This window comes from Rhodnius prolixus, unplaced genomic scaffold (genome assembly GCF_049639745.1).
Source record: "Rhodnius prolixus isolate KJV_2025 unplaced genomic scaffold, Rpr scaffold_6, whole genome shotgun sequence".
Lineage (NCBI taxonomy): Eukaryota > Metazoa > Arthropoda > Insecta > Hemiptera > Reduviidae > Rhodnius > Rhodnius prolixus.
Window position 1 is genome coordinate 40,485,489 of NW_027411634.1, and position 17,513 is coordinate 40,503,001.

At 34.6% G+C, this 17,513-nt stretch overlaps 1 protein-coding gene across 1 annotated transcript in view; it reads left to right on the forward strand.

The window, feature by feature from the left end:
- The window catches only part of LOC141460490 (LIM domain only protein 3-like), a 239,128-nt gene that overhangs the window by 10,106 nt on the left and 211,509 nt on the right, over positions 1-17,513 (forward strand). The window lies entirely within an intron of this gene.

A 17,513-nucleotide genomic window follows, 5' to 3' on the forward strand; every position in this document is an offset into this window, starting at 1 on the left:
TCACCCTCTGTGTAACCTTTTACTTTTTTCCTCCTTCCTTTCTCATCATGTTCTTATACTATCTTGTTTTTCATTTTTCCCAAGGAAAATGAGAAAATTTTTCATACTTTTTTTTTAATTAATTAATTTTCCCTTTTGCTATTTACCATATTTTCTTATTCATGGATTTCATGCGCATGGAAAATTAGATTTCAAAGGTGAGATCTTATAAACTTTTCCTAAGCGTTTTTAAAACATTTGATATTCAAAAAATGCTTCAAAGTTAAAGACCCTAGCCGCCATGAAAGAGCCACAGATCGTTGGGAAATGTGCTAAAACAACCAAACCGTTTGTCTTTTAGGTGATGTTAAAGGAAGTTTAGAAAATATGGCAGTTTACCAGTTTAAGCTTTTCGTAAATCATTTGGGAAGGCTTTAGCTTTGGGGGAGGGAAAGTACGCTATTGGTTTCCGTTTGATTCCACAATCATCTTTCCACGTCATTAAATATTTTTCTTTTTTCATTCAGACATCGTTAACACAGATGACAAGCTAAACTGTAGAAACTATAATTAGAAATACAGAAAAGAAAATATTCAAAAAAAAAAAAAAAAACGGGGCATAGCAGAAGCGAACCCCGGTCATCCATAACCACTTGAAAATTCTTGTTGCCACTTGAATCCAATTATGTTTGTGACCTCCCTGAGCGCAATGTTAGTACATCTGGTGTTATCTTAGGACCAGAAAAGGGTCCGGTCTTCTCTTTTCATGCGCTGTAGGATTTCCAAACTAACCTCCAAGCAAGTTACGACAGGAGCAATTGAACGTTTCCTAGCCAAACATCGCTTAATCATTGTGTTCGGAGTGAGGGAAGGGTCTTCCTCTATCGTCTCCTCTCTCACTCACTCTCTCACTCTGTCTCACTCACTCACACCACTTAGTGACGAATACTAAAGTTAATGGTTGCTTTTGTTAGAATTACAGTGAAAAGAAAAGTTTTAAAAGTATATTCTTTTATTTAAAAAAATGTTTGTACGTATGTACTGAAGATTCTCGGTCAAATATTGAAAACTCGCAGGATATATTTTGTTTGTATACCCCCCCTGCAGGAAATAGACAAAAATTTAAGGAAGGAAATCTATCAGCACGGAAGTACCACTGTTCCAGATTTCTATATTCAATTTCTTTGTTTTTCTCCAAATTTGTTCATTCTCCATAAACTTTTCCTCTACCGTAAACGCGTGTTTCTTAAATAATATAATAAAAGGGGTAAATTGAGTTGTTGAGAGTTTCCGAGTTCAAGAAAAAATTACTGTGTCTCTTTGTTGTGAATTGAGTTGTCGTTTTGTTAGTGAGCTACTCGTAGTATGAATTTTTCTTCACACTTTGTTGCTTTAAATGTTGTTTTATTGTGAAGTATTAAGCTGTAAACGATAAGTAAAGTACAGTAAAGTAAAGTAATTGCCCATTTTTTTAGGCGGGCTTTACATTCAACTACCAAATTAGGTGTCGTGAACGGAGCCGACTATCAAACATACTTTACTGTAAATTTCTTTGATTAACCATTAAATAAAATCCAAGGCCTAGACTAGTACCGCAATACATCTTAGCATTGCGGGTCTAGCCTTTAACCGCCTAACATACTTTACTATAAAATTCCTCATATTAACCATTAAATAAAATCCAAGACCTAGACTAATACCGCAATACATCTTAGCTTTGCGGGTCTAGCCTCTAACCGCTCGGCTACCGTGGCGCCTTATATGTATTTAGTGACGATAAGAATTAAATGTTTCCAAAAAATTGAAACTTTAAATCTTTGAAAACCTCGCCTTTTGTTTTAGTGGTTGCTGGAAAATTTTCTTGTACTTATTCTTATGAAAATATTTCTTAGCATTTCCTGACTGCTAACCTAAGAAAAATCAATTTTGACCGAGGTTTTCATTTATCCTCTTATTGATCTTTAATTTACTCTTTTAATAGATCCTTTGACGTATTTCTTTTTGAATATCTTTCACCATCTTTTACCTTTGTAATACCTTCATGATTGTGGCTTGATTATAGGATTAAGGGAAGAAGATATTCTGTAGATTGAGGAACACACGTGACTTTGGCATCAACTAGAACATAACCTCCCCTCTAAGTGGTTATATATTGTAAAAGCACGATTTTGTATTCATGATCTGAGCCATCTGACTACAGTACCTGGATGAAATACTTGGTGGGCACGTTGATGATGACAACAACAACAACATCAATCATTATCATCAGCCACCAGTGATGCAATGTTAATTACTAAAAATCCTTTCCTTATTTAACTTTGAAGCTCCCAAATAATTATTCTCTGTGTGTATAATAACTTAGATTGGCAATGAGGAAGGATGCTGCAGAGTAGAAAAGGATTGGTGAGGGGTTAATGTTGAGACTGCAGGGTAGCTGTGACTACTATTTTCAAAGGGGGGGGAAAGAACACCCTATTTTGGTCTCTTTGGAAGCCCTGAGAATGTCTTTCCCCAAAGACCGGACGGCGAAAGACTCCGATGAATACGTAATTTTATTAATTTAAAACCCCTGGACTGTTCAATTTAACCGCTTTTTTTTAATTTTTGCGGGAGCTTCTGTGTATAAATATGCTACCAATTACGCACAAATGGTTTCTCAATTAGTTATCTTCTTTTGTGGGATGGGGAGGCTGAGATTGTTTGGGAGGACTTTACCCCTCTGTGTAGAACATCGTGAAGAACGGAGTTCTTTTCGGTTGAGGCCCAAAAAAGGAAAAAGCAAGAGAATATTTTAAATGAAGAATCCGGAGGAGGCCGTTTGCTTTGGTCCAGAACTGAGATAGAGGCTTCCTCTTTGACCTCCACTTTAACTACGATGTAGCTGGGGATTCTCATCAACACTATAACCAAGGGGAGGTTATACCCTTTTGCCCGTTAAACAATCTCTCTATCCCAAAAGCCAACGGGCAAATATTTATTAATTCTACTAATTAACTCGTCTAAGGGGAGAGTTATACGCGAGCTTCGTCCAAGTTCGGTCTAGGGTCGGCCATCTCCGGCCCGCCGAACTTACTTCCCCCCCGGCCGTTGTAACAACCCTTTTTGCTTGGAATTAGACATTCCCTTTTTACATCTCCAATCAGTCTGCCCTTGCCCTCTAAAGTCTTGTACTAAGTACACGAAAGCCTAGCAGAAGGAGTGAGTGTGAGGAGCGACGTACTGGGGAAAGGGTGTATTCTCATTATAACCAGGGAGGTTTGAGGTGGAGCAACGACTCATCCCATTGGCTGACTCTCTCATTCTCATCTTCCTAAACTTCTGCTACACCCGATGCCTTCCAGAGACCCTCGGGGAACTACTAAATCCGTGCTCCATTCTCTTTCTACCCTGAACAACCAACTCAACTAAAATAATCAATTCAAAATCAAATTTATATGGTTTATTTTTAGGGTAGGGGAATAATGTAGTAAATAACTGGAGTCTGGAATAAAATATTACTGGAATCCAGCTGCTGGAACGTAGATTTTTTTCTTGCCGCTAGCTGATTGCAGCTCACTGTCCGGTGTTGCGACAGTATTGTCTGTAACGAGAGAACACTGTCCATAGGGCGGCTCTGCATTGAAATATGCTCCTGGCACCAATTTAAAGTAAAGTAATTGCTTATTTTTTCAGGTAGGCTTTACGTCCAACTACCAAATTAGGTGTTGTTACGGAGGCGATTAGCAAACATCCTTTACTATAAATTTCTTACATTAACTATTACATAAAATCCAAGACCTTGGCCCCGGGAATCGAATCCACTAACCAGCAATACATCTCAGCATTGCGGGTCTAGCCTCTAACCGCCTGACATATTTTAATATAAATTTCTCATATTAACCATTAAATAAAATCCAAGACCTAGACTAGTACCGCAATACATCTTAGCTTTGCGGATCTAGCCTATAACCGCCTGACATATTTTACTATAAATTTCTCATATTAACCATTAAAATAAAATCCAAGACCTAGACTAGTACCGCAATACATCTTAGCTTTGAGGGTCTAGCCTATAACCGCTCGGCTACCGTGGCGACTTTAAAAAGTCAATTATAAGGGTTGATTAAACGCTAAAACGTACATAACTGAACAAGTACCCATCATTTCAGTCATACTGCAGCTCTTAATCATTTCAGCAATTTAGAAACTTTTGTATATAAAAGTTATGTTTTATTTAAATTTGAAGTTTCTAAAACCGTACAAAAGTACAAAGACGTAAATTAACACTTTAAAAAGAGGTGCAATATTTCCCAATATCCTGCCCTACAAAAAAAAACCGGCCCTGAAAAAGAATTCTAGGGAAAAAGTTATAAACAAAAGAAGTTGTAGATCAGCATGCTTGAACTTTTAAATACGAAGTTTTCAGAAAATCATGAAAACTCTGCGAGAATAGTGGCACTTTCAGGTTAAAGGAATTTAGTTTCAAAAATTTGGGACAATCTTAAATTCTTTATCTCTTTTAGTAATGCAATAAGAGAATTTATAAATAAATTAAATTACGCTGTCAGTTAATTAAACGCTGACGCAGCGAAAAAGAATCATTTTAAAAATCATTATTTATTAGTTCTATTAAAATTTTTAGCTTCCCCTAACTACGGCCCGCCATTGTTTGTGTATAATTGAAAATATAAATTTATTATCAGCTGTTGTAATAATAAAAATACAAAATTATTACTACTTTAATGATGGACTGTAGATTGTTTTTTTTTTATTTTAGTTTAAATTTCAATTTGCGTAGTAATTTTCTTAATTTAGATTCCACTTAACGGCCATAATTAAATTCTTTGGTGCTTGACAAAATTTGTAATTCTGTTACTAGCTTAATTTAATCTATTTTTAAAATAAAATTAAATTAGTTTTTTAAGAATGGTATAAATCGAACGCTGTTGATTCTTTTGAGTCAGAAAAAAGAGAGATAAAACGTATTGCGGGTCTAGCCTATCACCGCCTAACATACTTCACTATAAATTTCTCATATTAACCATTAAATAAAATCCAAGGCCTAGACTAGTACCGCAATACATCTTAGCTTTGCGGGTCTAGCCTATAACCGCCTAACATACTTTACTATAAATTTCTCATATTAACCATTAAATACGATCCAAGGCCTAGACTAGTACCGCAATACATCTTAGCTTTGCGGGTCTAGCCTATAACCGCCTAACATACTTTACTATAAATTTCTCATATTAACCATTAAATAAAATCCAAGGCCTAGACTAGTACCGCAATACATCTTAGCTTTGCGGGTCTAGCCTATCACCGCCTAACATACTTTACTATAAATTTCTCATATTAAACATTAAATAAAATCAAAGCCTTGACTAGTACCGCAATACATCTTAGCTTTGCGGGTCTAGCCTATCACCGCCTAACATACTTTACTATAAATTTCTCATATTAACCATTAAATAAAATCCAAGGCCTAGACTAGTACCGCAATACATCTTAGCTTTGCGGGTCTAGCCTATAACCGCCTAACATACTTTACTATAAATTTCTCATATTAACCATTAAATAAAATCCAAGGCCTAGACTAGTATCGCAATACATTTTAGCTTTGCGGGTCTAGCCTATAATCGCCTAACATACTTTACTATAAATTTCTCATATTAACCATTAAATAAAATCCAAGGCCTAGACTAGTATCGCAATACATCTTAGCTTTGCGGGACTAGCCTACAGCCGCCTAACATACTGTACTATTAATTTCTCATATTAACCATTAAATAAAATCCAAGGCCTAGACTAGTATCGCAATACATCTTAGCTTTGCGGGTCTAGCCTATAATCGCCTAACATACTTTACTATAAATTTCTCATATTAACCATTAAATAAAATCCAAGGCCTAGACTAGTATCGCAATACATTTTAGCTTTGCGGGTCTAGCCTATAATCGCCTAACATACTTTACTATAAATTTCTCATATTAACCATTAAATAAAATCCAAGGCCTAGACTAGTATCGCAATACATCTTAGCTTTGCGGGACTAGCCTACAGCCGCCTAACATACTGTACTATTAATTTCTCATATTAACCATTAAATAAAATCCAAGGCCTAGACTAGTATCGCAATACATCTTAGCTTTGCGGGACTAGCCTACAGCCGCCTAACATACTGTACTATTAATTTCTCATATTAACCATTAAATAAAATCCAAGGCCTAGACTAGTATCGCAATACATCTTAGCTTTGCGGGTCTAGCCTATAACCGCCTAACATACTTTACTATAAATTTCTCATATTAACCATTAAATAAAATCCAAGGCCTAGACTAGTATCGCAATACATCTTAGCTTTGCGGGTCTAGCCTATAACCGCCTAACATACTTTACTATAAATTTCTCATATTAACCATTAAATAAAATCCAAGGCCTAGACTAGTATCGCAATACATCTTAGCTTTGCGGGTCTAGCCTATAACCGCCTAACATACTTTACTATAAATTTCTCATATTAACCATTAAATAAAATCCAAGGCCTAGACTAGTATCGCAATACATCTTAGCTTTGCGGGTCTAGCCTATAACCGCCTAACATACTTTACTATAAATTTCTCATATTAACCATTAAATAAAATCCAAGGCCTAGACTAGTATCGCAATACATCTTAGCTTTGCGGGTCTAGCCTATAACCGCCTAACATACTTTACTATAAATTTCTCATATTAACCATTAAATAAAATCCAAGGCCTAGACTAGTATCGCAATACATCTTAGCTTTGCGGGACTAGCCTACAGCCGCCTAACATACTGTACTATTAATTTCTCATATTAACCATTAAATAAAATCCAAGGCCTAGACTAGTATCGCAATACATCTTAGCTTTGCGGGTCTAGCCTATAACCGCCTAACATACTTTACTATAAATTTCTCATATTAACCATTAAATAAAATCCAAGGCCTAGACTAGTATCGCAATACATCTTAGCTTTGCGGGTCTAGCCTATAACCGCCTAACATACTTTACTATAAATTTCTCATATTAACCATTAAATAAAATCCAAGGCCTAGACTAGTATCGCAATACATCTTAGCTTTGCGGGTCTAGCCTATAACCGCCTAACATACTTTACTATAAATTTCTCATATTAACCATTAAATAAAATCCAAGGCCTAGACTAGTATCGCAATACATCTTAGCTTTGCGGGTCTAGCCTATAACCGCCTAACATACTTTACTATAAATTTCTCATATTAACCATTAAATAAAATCCAAGGCCTAGACTAGTATCGCAATACATCTTAGCTTTGCGGGTCTAGCCTATAACAGCCTAACATACTGTACTATTAATTTCTCATATTAACCATTAAATAAAATCCAAGGCCTAGACTAGTATCGCAATACATTTTAGCTTTGCGGGTCTAGCCTATAATCGCCTAACATACTTTACTATAAATTTCTCATATTAACCATTAAATAAAATCCAAGGCCTAGACTAGTATCGCAATACATCTTAGCTTTGCGGGACTAGCCTACAGCCGCCTAACATACTGTACTATTAATTTCTCATATTAACCATTAAATAAAATCCAAGGCCTAGACTAGTATCGCAATACATCTTAGCTTTGCGGGACTAGCCTACAGCCGCCTAACATACTGTACTATTAATTTCTCATATTAACCATTAAATAAAATCCAAGGCCTAGACTAGTATCGCAATACATCTTAGCTTTGCGGGTCTAGCCTATAACCGCCTAACATACTTTACTATAAATTTCTCATATTAACCATTAAATAAAATCCAAGGCCTAGACTAGTATCGCAATACATCTTAGCTTTGCGGGACTAGCCTACAGCCGCCTAACATACTGTACTATTAATTTCTCATATTAACCATTAAATAAAATCCAAGGCCTAGACTAGTATCGCAATACATCTTAGCTTTGCGGGTCTAGCCTATAATCGCCTAACATACTTTACTATAAATTTCTCATATTAACCATTAAATAAAATCCAAGGCCTAGACTAGTACCGCAATACATCTTAGCTTTGCGGGTCTAGCCTATAACCGCCTAACATACTTTACTATAAATTTCTCATATTAACCATTAAATACGATCCAAGGCCTAGACTAGTACCGCAATACATCTTAGCTTTGCGGGTCTAGCCTATAACCGCCTAACATACTTTACTATAAATTTCTCATATTAACCATTAAATAAAATCCAAGGCCTAGACTAGTATCGCAATACATCTTAGCTTTGCGGGTCTAGCCTATAACCGCCTAACATACTTTACTATAAATTTCTCATATTAACCATTAAATAAAATCCAAGGCCTAGACTAGTATCGCAATACATCTTAGCTTTGCGGGTCTAGCCTATAACCGCCTAACATACTTTACTATAAATTTCTCATATTAACCATTAAATAAAATCCAAGGCCTAGACTAGTATCGCAATACATCTTAGCTTTGCGGGTCTAGCCTATAACCGCCTAACATACTTTACTATAAATTTCTCATATTAACCATTAAATAAAATCCAAGGCCTAGACTAGTATCGCAATACATCTTAGCTTTGCGGGTCTAGCCTATAACCGCCTAACATACTGTACTATTAATTTCTCATATTAACCATTAAATAAAATCCAAGGCCTAGACTAGTATCGCAATACATTTTAGCTTTGCGGGTCTATCCTATAATCGCCTAACATACTTTACTATAAATTTCTCATATTAACCATTAAATAAAATCCAAGGCCTAGACTAGTATCGCAATACATCTTAGCTTTGCGGGACTAGCCTACAGCCGCCTAACATACTGTACTATTAATTTCTCATATTAACCATTAAATAAAATCCAAGGCCTAGACTAGTATCGCAATACATCTTAGCTTTGCGGGACTAGCCTACAGCCGCCTAACATACTGTACTATTAATTTCTCATATTAACCATTAAATAAAATCCAAGGCCTAGACTAGTATCGCAATACATCTTAGCTTTGCGGGTCTAGCCTATAACCGCCTAACATACTTTACTATAAATTTCTCATATTAACCATTAAATAAAATCCAAGGCCTAGACTAGTATCGCAATACATCTTAGCTTTGCGGGACTAGCCTACAGCCGCCTAACATACTGTACTATTAATTTCTCATATTAACCATTAAATAAAATCCAAGGCCTAGACTAGTATCGCAATACATCTTAGCTTTGCGGGTCTAGCCTATAATCGCCTAACATACTTTACTATAAATTTCTCATATTAACCATTAAATAAAATCCAAGGCCTAGACTAGTATCGCAATACATCTTAGCTTTGCGGGTCTAGCCTCTAACCGCCTAACATACTTTACTATAAATTTCTCATATTAACCATTAAATAAAATCCAAGGCCTAGACTAGTATCGCAATACATCTTATCTTTGCGGGTCTAGCCTCTAACCGCCTAACATACTTTACTATAAATTTCTCATATTATCCATTAAATAAAATCCAAGACCTAGACTAGTACCGCAATACATCTTAGCTTTGCGGGTCTAGCCTCTAACCGCTCGGCTACCGTGGCGACTTTAAAAAGTCAAGTATAAGGGTTGATTAAACGCTAAAACGTACATAAATCAACAAGTACCCATCATTTCAGTCATTCTACAGCTCTTAATAATTTCAGCAATTTAGAAACGTTTTGTAAAAAAAAGTTATGTTTTATTTAAATTTGAAGTTTCTAAAACCGTACAAAAGTACAAAGACGTAAATTAACACTTTAAAAGAGGTGCAATATTTCCCAATATCCTGCCCTACAAAAAAAAACTGCCCTGAAAAAGAATTCTAGGGAAAAAGTTATAAACAATAGAAGTTGTAGATCAGCAAGCTTGAACTTTTAAATACGAAGTTTTCAGAAAATCATGAAAACTCTGCGAGAATAGTGGCATTTTCCGGTTAAAGGAATTTAGTTTCAAAAATTTGAGACAATCTTAAATTCTTTATCTCTTTTAGTAATGCAATAAGAGAATTTATAAATAAATTAAATTACGCTGTCAGTTAATTAAACGCTGACGCAGCGAAAAAGAAACATTTTAAAAATCATTATTTATTAGTTCTATTAAAATTTTTAGCTTCCCCTAACTACGGCCCGCCATTGTTTGTGTATAATTGAAAATATAAATTTATTATCAGCTGTTGTAATAATAAAAATACAAAATTATTACTACTTTAATGATGGACTGTAGATTGTTTTTTTTTTATTTTAGTTTAAATTTCAATTTGCGTAGTAATTTTCTTAATTTAGATTCCACTTAACGGCCATAATTAAATTCTTTGGTGCTTGACAAAATTTGTAATTCTGTTACTAGCTTAATTTAATCTATTTTTAAAATAAAATTAAATTAGTTTTTTAAGAATGGTATAAATCGAACGCTGTTGATTCTTTTGAGTCAGAAAAAAGAGAGATAAAACGTATTGCGGGTCTAGCCTATCACCGCCTAACATACTTCACTATAAATTTCTCATATTAACCATTAAATAAAATCCAAGGCCTAGACTAGTACCGCAATACATCTTAGCTTTGCGGGTCTAGCCTATAACCGCCTAACATACTTTACTATAAATTTCTCATATTAACCATTAAATACGATCCAAGGCCTAGACTAGTACCGCAATACATCTTAGCTTTGCGGGTCTAGCCTATAACCGCCTAACATACTTTACTATAAATTTCTCATATTAACCATTAAATAAAATCCAAGGCCTAGACTAGTACCGCAATACATCTTAGCTTTGCGGGTCTAGCCTATCACCGCCTAACATACTTTACTATAAATTTCTCATATTAAACATTAAATAAAATCAAAGCCTTGACTAGTACCGCAATACATCTTAGCTTTGCGGGTCTAGCCTATCACCGCCTAACATACTTTACTATAAATTTCTCATATTAACCATTAAATAAAATCCAAGGCCTAGACTAGTACCGCAATACATCTTAGCTTTGCGGGTCTAGCCTATAACCGCCTAACATACTTTACTATAAATTTCTCATATTAACCATTAAATAAAATCCAAGGCCTAGACTAGTATCGCAATACATTTTAGCTTTGCGGGTCTAGCCTATAATCGCCTAACATACTTTACTATAAATTTCTCATATTAACCATTAAATAAAATCCAAGGCCTAGACTAGTATCGCAATACATCTTAGCTTTGCGGGACTAGCCTACAGCCGCCTAACATACTGTACTATTAATTTCTCATATTAACCATTAAATAAAATCCAAGGCCTAGACTAGTATCGCAATACATCTTAGCTTTGCGGGTCTAGCCTATAATCGCCTAACATACTTTACTATAAATTTCTCATATTAACCATTAAATAAAATCCAAGGCCTAGACTAGTATCGCAATACATTTTAGCTTTGCGGGTCTAGCCTATAATCGCCTAACATACTTTACTATAAATTTCTCATATTAACCATTAAATAAAATCCAAGGCCTAGACTAGTATCGCAATACATCTTAGCTTTGCGGGACTAGCCTACAGCCGCCTAACATACTGTACTATTAATTTCTCATATTAACCATTAAATAAAATCCAAGGCCTAGACTAGTATCGCAATACATCTTAGCTTTGCGGGACTAGCCTACAGCCGCCTAACATACTGTACTATTAATTTCTCATATTAACCATTAAATAAAATCCAAGGCCTAGACTAGTATCGCAATACATCTTAGCTTTGCGGGTCTAGCCTATAACCGCCTAACATACTTTACTATAAATTTCTCATATTAACCATTAAATAAAATCCAAGGCCTAGACTAGTATCGCAATACATCTTAGCTTTGCGGGTCTAGCCTATAACCGCCTAACATACTTTACTATTAATTTCTCATATTAACCATTAAATAAAATCCAAGGCCTAGACTAGTACCGCAATACATCTTAGCTTTGCGGGTCTAGCCTATAACCGCCTAACATACTTTACTATTAATTTCTCATATTAACCATTAAATAAAATCCAAGGCCTAGACTAGTATCGCAATACATCTTAGCTTTGCGGGTCTAGCCTATAATCGCCTAACATACTTTACTATAAATTTCTCATATTAACCATTAAATAAAATCCAAGGCCTAGACTAGTATCGCAATACATCTTAGCTTTGCGGGTCTAGCCTATAATCGCCTAACATACTTTACTATAAATTTCTCATATTAACCATTAAATAAAATCCAAGGCCTAGACTAGTATCGCAATACATCTTAGCTTTGCGGGTCTAGCCTATAACCGCCTAACATACTTTACTATTAATTTCTCATATTAACCATTAAATAAAATCCAAGGCCTAGACTAGTATCGCAATACATCTTAGCTTTGCGGGTCTAGCCTATAATCGCCTAACATACTTTACTATAAATTTCTCATATTAACCATTAAATAAAATCCAAGGCCTAGACTAGTATCGCAATACATCTTAGCTTTGCGGGTCTAGCCTATAACCGCCTAACATACTTTACTATTAATTTCTCATATTAACCATTAAATAAAATCCAAGGCCTAGACTAGTATCGCAATACATCTTAGCTTTGCGGGTCTAGCCTATAATCGCCTAACATACTTTACTATAAATTTCTCATATTAACCATTAAATAAAATCCAAGGCCTAGACTAGTATCGCAATACATCTTAGCTTTGCGGGTCTAGCCTATAATCGCCTAACATACTTTACTATAAATTTCTCATATTAACCATTAAATAAAATCCAAGGCCTAGACTAGTATCGCAATACATCTTAGCTTTGCGGGTCTAGCCTATAATCGCCTAACATACTTTACTATAAATTTCTCATATTAACCATTAAATAAAATCCAAGGCCTAGACTAGTATCGCAATACATCTTAGCTTTGCGGGTCTAGCCTATAACCGCCTAACATACTTTACTATTAATTTCTCATATTAACCATTAAATAAAATCCAAGGCCTAGACTAGTACCGCAATACATCTTAGCTTTGCGGGTCTAGCCTATAACCGCCTAACATACTTTACTATTAATTTCTCATATTAACCATTAAATAAAATCCAAGGCCTAGACTAGTATCGCAATACATCTTAGCTTTGCGGGTCTAGCCTATAATCGCCTAACATACTTTACTATAAATTTCTCATATTAACCATTAAATAAAATCCAAGGCCTAGACTAGTATCGCAATACATCTTAGCTTTGCGGGTCTAGCCTCTAACCGCCTAACATACTTTACTATAAATTTCTCATATTAACCATTAAATAAAATCCAAGGCCTAGACTAGTATCGCAATACATCTTATCTTTGCGGGTCTAGCCTCTAACCGCCTAACATACTTTACTATAAATTTCTCATATTATCCATTAAATAAAATCCAAGACCTAGACTAGTACCGCAATACATCTTAGCTTTGCGGGTCTAGCCTCTAACCGCTCGGCTACCGTGGCGACTTTAAAAAGTCAAGTATAAGGGTTGATTAAACGCTAAAACGTACATAAATCAACAAGTACCCATCATTTCAGTCATTCTACAGCTCTTAATAATTTCAGCAATTTAGAAACGTTTTGTAAAAAAAAGTTATGTTTTATTTAAATTTGAAGTTTCTAAAACCGTACAAAAGTACAAAGACGTAAATTAACACTTTAAAAGAGGTGCAATATTTCCCAATATCCTGCCCTACAAAAAAAAACTGCCCTGAAAAAGAATTCTAGGGAAAAAGTTATAAACAATAGAAGTTGTAGATCAGCAAGCTTGAACTTTTAAATACGAAGTTTTCAGAAAATCATGAAAACTCTGCGAGAATAGTGGCATTTTCCGGTTAAAGGAATTTAGTTTCAAAAATTTGAGACAATCTTAAATTCTTTATCTCTTTTAGTAATGCAATAAGAGAATTTATAAATAAATTAAATTACGCTGTCAGTTAATTAAACGCTGACGCAGCGAAAAAGAAACATTTTAAAAATCATTATTTATTAGTTCTATTAAAATTTTTAGCTTCCCCTAACTACGGCCCGCCATTGTTTGTGTATAATTGAAAATATAAATTTATTATCAGCTGTTGTAATAATAAAAATACAAAATTATTACTACTTTAATGATGGACTGTAGATTGTTTTTTTTTTATTTTAGTTTAAATTTCAATTTGCGTAGTAATTTTCTTAATTTAGATTCCACTTAACGGCCATAATTAAATTCTTTGGTGCTTGACAAAATTTGTAATTCTGTTACTAGCTTAATTTAATCTATTTTTAAAATAAAATTAAATTAGTTTTTTAAGAATGGTATAAATCGAACGCTGTTGATTCTTTTGAGTCAGAAAAAAGAGAGATAAAACGTATTGCGGGTCTAGCCTATCACCGCCTAACATACTTCACTATAAATTTCTCATATTAACCATTAAATAAAATCCAAGGCCTAGACTAGTACCGCAATACATCTTAGCTTTGCGGGTCTAGCCTATAACCGCCTAACATACTTTACTATAAATTTCTCATATTAACCATTAAATACGATCCAAGGCCTAGACTAGTACCGCAATACATCTTAGCTTTGCGGGTCTAGCCTATAACCGCCTAACATACTTTACTATAAATTTCTCATATTAACCATTAAATAAAATCCAAGGCCTAGACTAGTACCGCAATACATCTTAGCTTTGCGGGTCTAGCCTATCACCGCCTAACATACTTTACTATAAATTTCTCATATTAAACATTAAATAAAATCAAAGCCTTGACTAGTACCGCAATACATCTTAGCTTTGCGGGTCTAGCCTATCACCGCCTAACATACTTTACTATAAATTTCTCATATTAACCATTAAATAAAATCCAAGGCCTAGACTAGTACCGCAATACATCTTAGCTTTGCGGGTCTAGCCTATAACCGCCTAACATACTTTACTATAAATTTCTCATATTAACCATTAAATAAAATCCAAGGCCTAGACTAGTATCGCAATACATTTTAGCTTTGCGGGTCTAGCCTATAATCGCCTAACATACTTTACTATAAATTTCTCATATTAACCATTAAATAAAATCCAAGGCCTAGACTAGTATCGCAATACATCTTAGCTTTGCGGGACTAGCCTACAGCCGCCTAACATACTGTACTATTAATTTCTCATATTAACCATTAAATAAAATCCAAGGCCTAGACTAGTATCGCAATACATCTTAGCTTTGCGGGTCTAGCCTATAATCGCCTAACATACTTTACTATAAATTTCTCATATTAACCATTAAATAAAATCCAAGGCCTAGACTAGTATCGCAATACATTTTAGCTTTGCGGGTCTAGCCTATAATCGCCTAACATACTTTACTATAAATTTCTCATATTAACCATTAAATAAAATCCAAGGCCTAGACTAGTATCGCAATACATCTTAGCTTTGCGGGACTAGCCTACAGCCGCCTAACATACTGTACTATTAATTTCTCATATTAACCATTAAATAAAATCCAAGGCCTAGACTAGTATCGCAATACATCTTAGCTTTGCGGGACTAGCCTACAGCCGCCTAACATACTGTACTATTAATTTCTCATATTAACCATTAAATAAAATCCAAGGCCTAGACTAGTATCGCAATACATCTTAGCTTTGCGGGTCTAGCCTATAACCGCCTAACATACTTTACTATAAATTTCTCATATTAACCATTAAATAAAATCCAAGGCCTAGACTAGTATCGCAATACATCTTAGCTTTGCGGGTCTAGCCTATAACCGCCTAACATACTTTACTATTAATTTCTCATATTAACCATTAAATAAAATCCAAGGCCTAGACTAGTACCGCAATACATCTTAGCTTTGCGGGTCTAGCCTATAACCGCCTAACATACTTTACTATAAATTTCTCATATTAACCATTAAATAAAATCGAAGGTCTAGACCCCGGGAATCGAACCAGTAACCAACAATACATCTTAGCTTTGAAGGGTCTCGCCTCTAACCGCTCGGCTATCATGACGACTTACCCTTAAATCATTTCTGTGGAAATATTTCCAAATAAAAGTTTGGCAATGGATATACATGACCATGGAAACTAATCCAATCCTAGAGATAATTGGAAAACTGCAAAGTTAATCCAGGAAATTAGCTTTTCCAAATCAACTAATTTACTTCTCGTTAATGTTATATAAATGTTATGGACCGTACATTACACTAATATTATGAAACGGAAGGTGGGTAAGATACGCCCCACTTCCTCTCAGAATTGAATTTCAACCAATCAAGTACGATATTTCCACTCACGTAAAAGTCAAATAAAATAAATCACTAAAACTTTGACCATCTCATTGGTTGAGAAGAAATTTGATACGTATTTCTTGTTTACAATTTTTCTTATTTGTTACATTTCAAGGTGACAGTTGGGAAAATCCAGATTATCCAAGTTTTATTGTTCTTACTAGCGTGAAATCAAATCTGACATATTTGGCTATACGGGACAATATCCTACAGAGTAGACAAGAATAAAATATTAGTATAAACTCTGTGTCTCCAAAAATAGTAGGAATATTCTATTTTCCATTGACAATGAAACTCTGGGTCTGAAAATCTGTATTGATTTGGTAATTTTCTTTATAGATTTGGTTAAGAGGAAATATTAGAATTGGGTAGATTATCGTGGGTGTTGGTAACCACTGTACCAACATCCGCCCCTTATTTCTTTAGACAGGGGTGGAGAGGTCGAAACTTCGGGAGGTGATTCAGCAGCTTATTTCCAACAAAAAATATTCTATTCACTTTGGCCCGATTCTCAATAGTGTCCAAGATATTTGCATTTTTAACTTCCATATTGGAATCATTCGAACAATTTTTTGTATGGATTTTAGGTAGACACCTACCTATTGTATTTTATTACTAATGTGTTTTATTGCTACCGTATTTTTTACTTCCGTTTTATTAAATAATAATTGTTAAAAACTAAAATGGTTACTTTTCTTTTTGTTCCTTCTCCAAAAATTGACATTTGAGTAAATTAGTAGTGAAAAGTGGGTTACGCAAAATTCCAGTTTTCTGCATTTACACCCCTCGGTTCGGGGTAGGGTTTTATTAAAAACAAAAAAAAATCCATATGGTCTTGAAGCTCAATAAATGCACAACTTTTCCTGTAATTGGGTGACTCCTTGATTCATTAATCATTGAAAAAATGCAGTTGAAAATTTTAACAAAAATCATCGATAAAGAATTTTTTTAGACATTAAAGTAGAAATTTCATTGTTATAAGAATCGTTTTGAGGCTCTGTATTAAGCAGATTTATAGGAAATTTAATGCTCTTTCGTTTGGAAAAAGCAGATTTGTTGTAGGATAAAGGATAGAAAAGTTACGGCCGTTTTTATGGTGGAAAAAACGCGAATATCGACCAGAAAAGTTAAAAATGCAAATATCTTGGACACTATTGAGAATCGGGCCCAAAGTGAACAGAATATTTTTTGTTGCATTTGAGCTGCTAAATCACCTCCTGGAGTTTCGACCTCTCCTCCGGGTACATCCGGTGGATGTATTTAAAAGAATT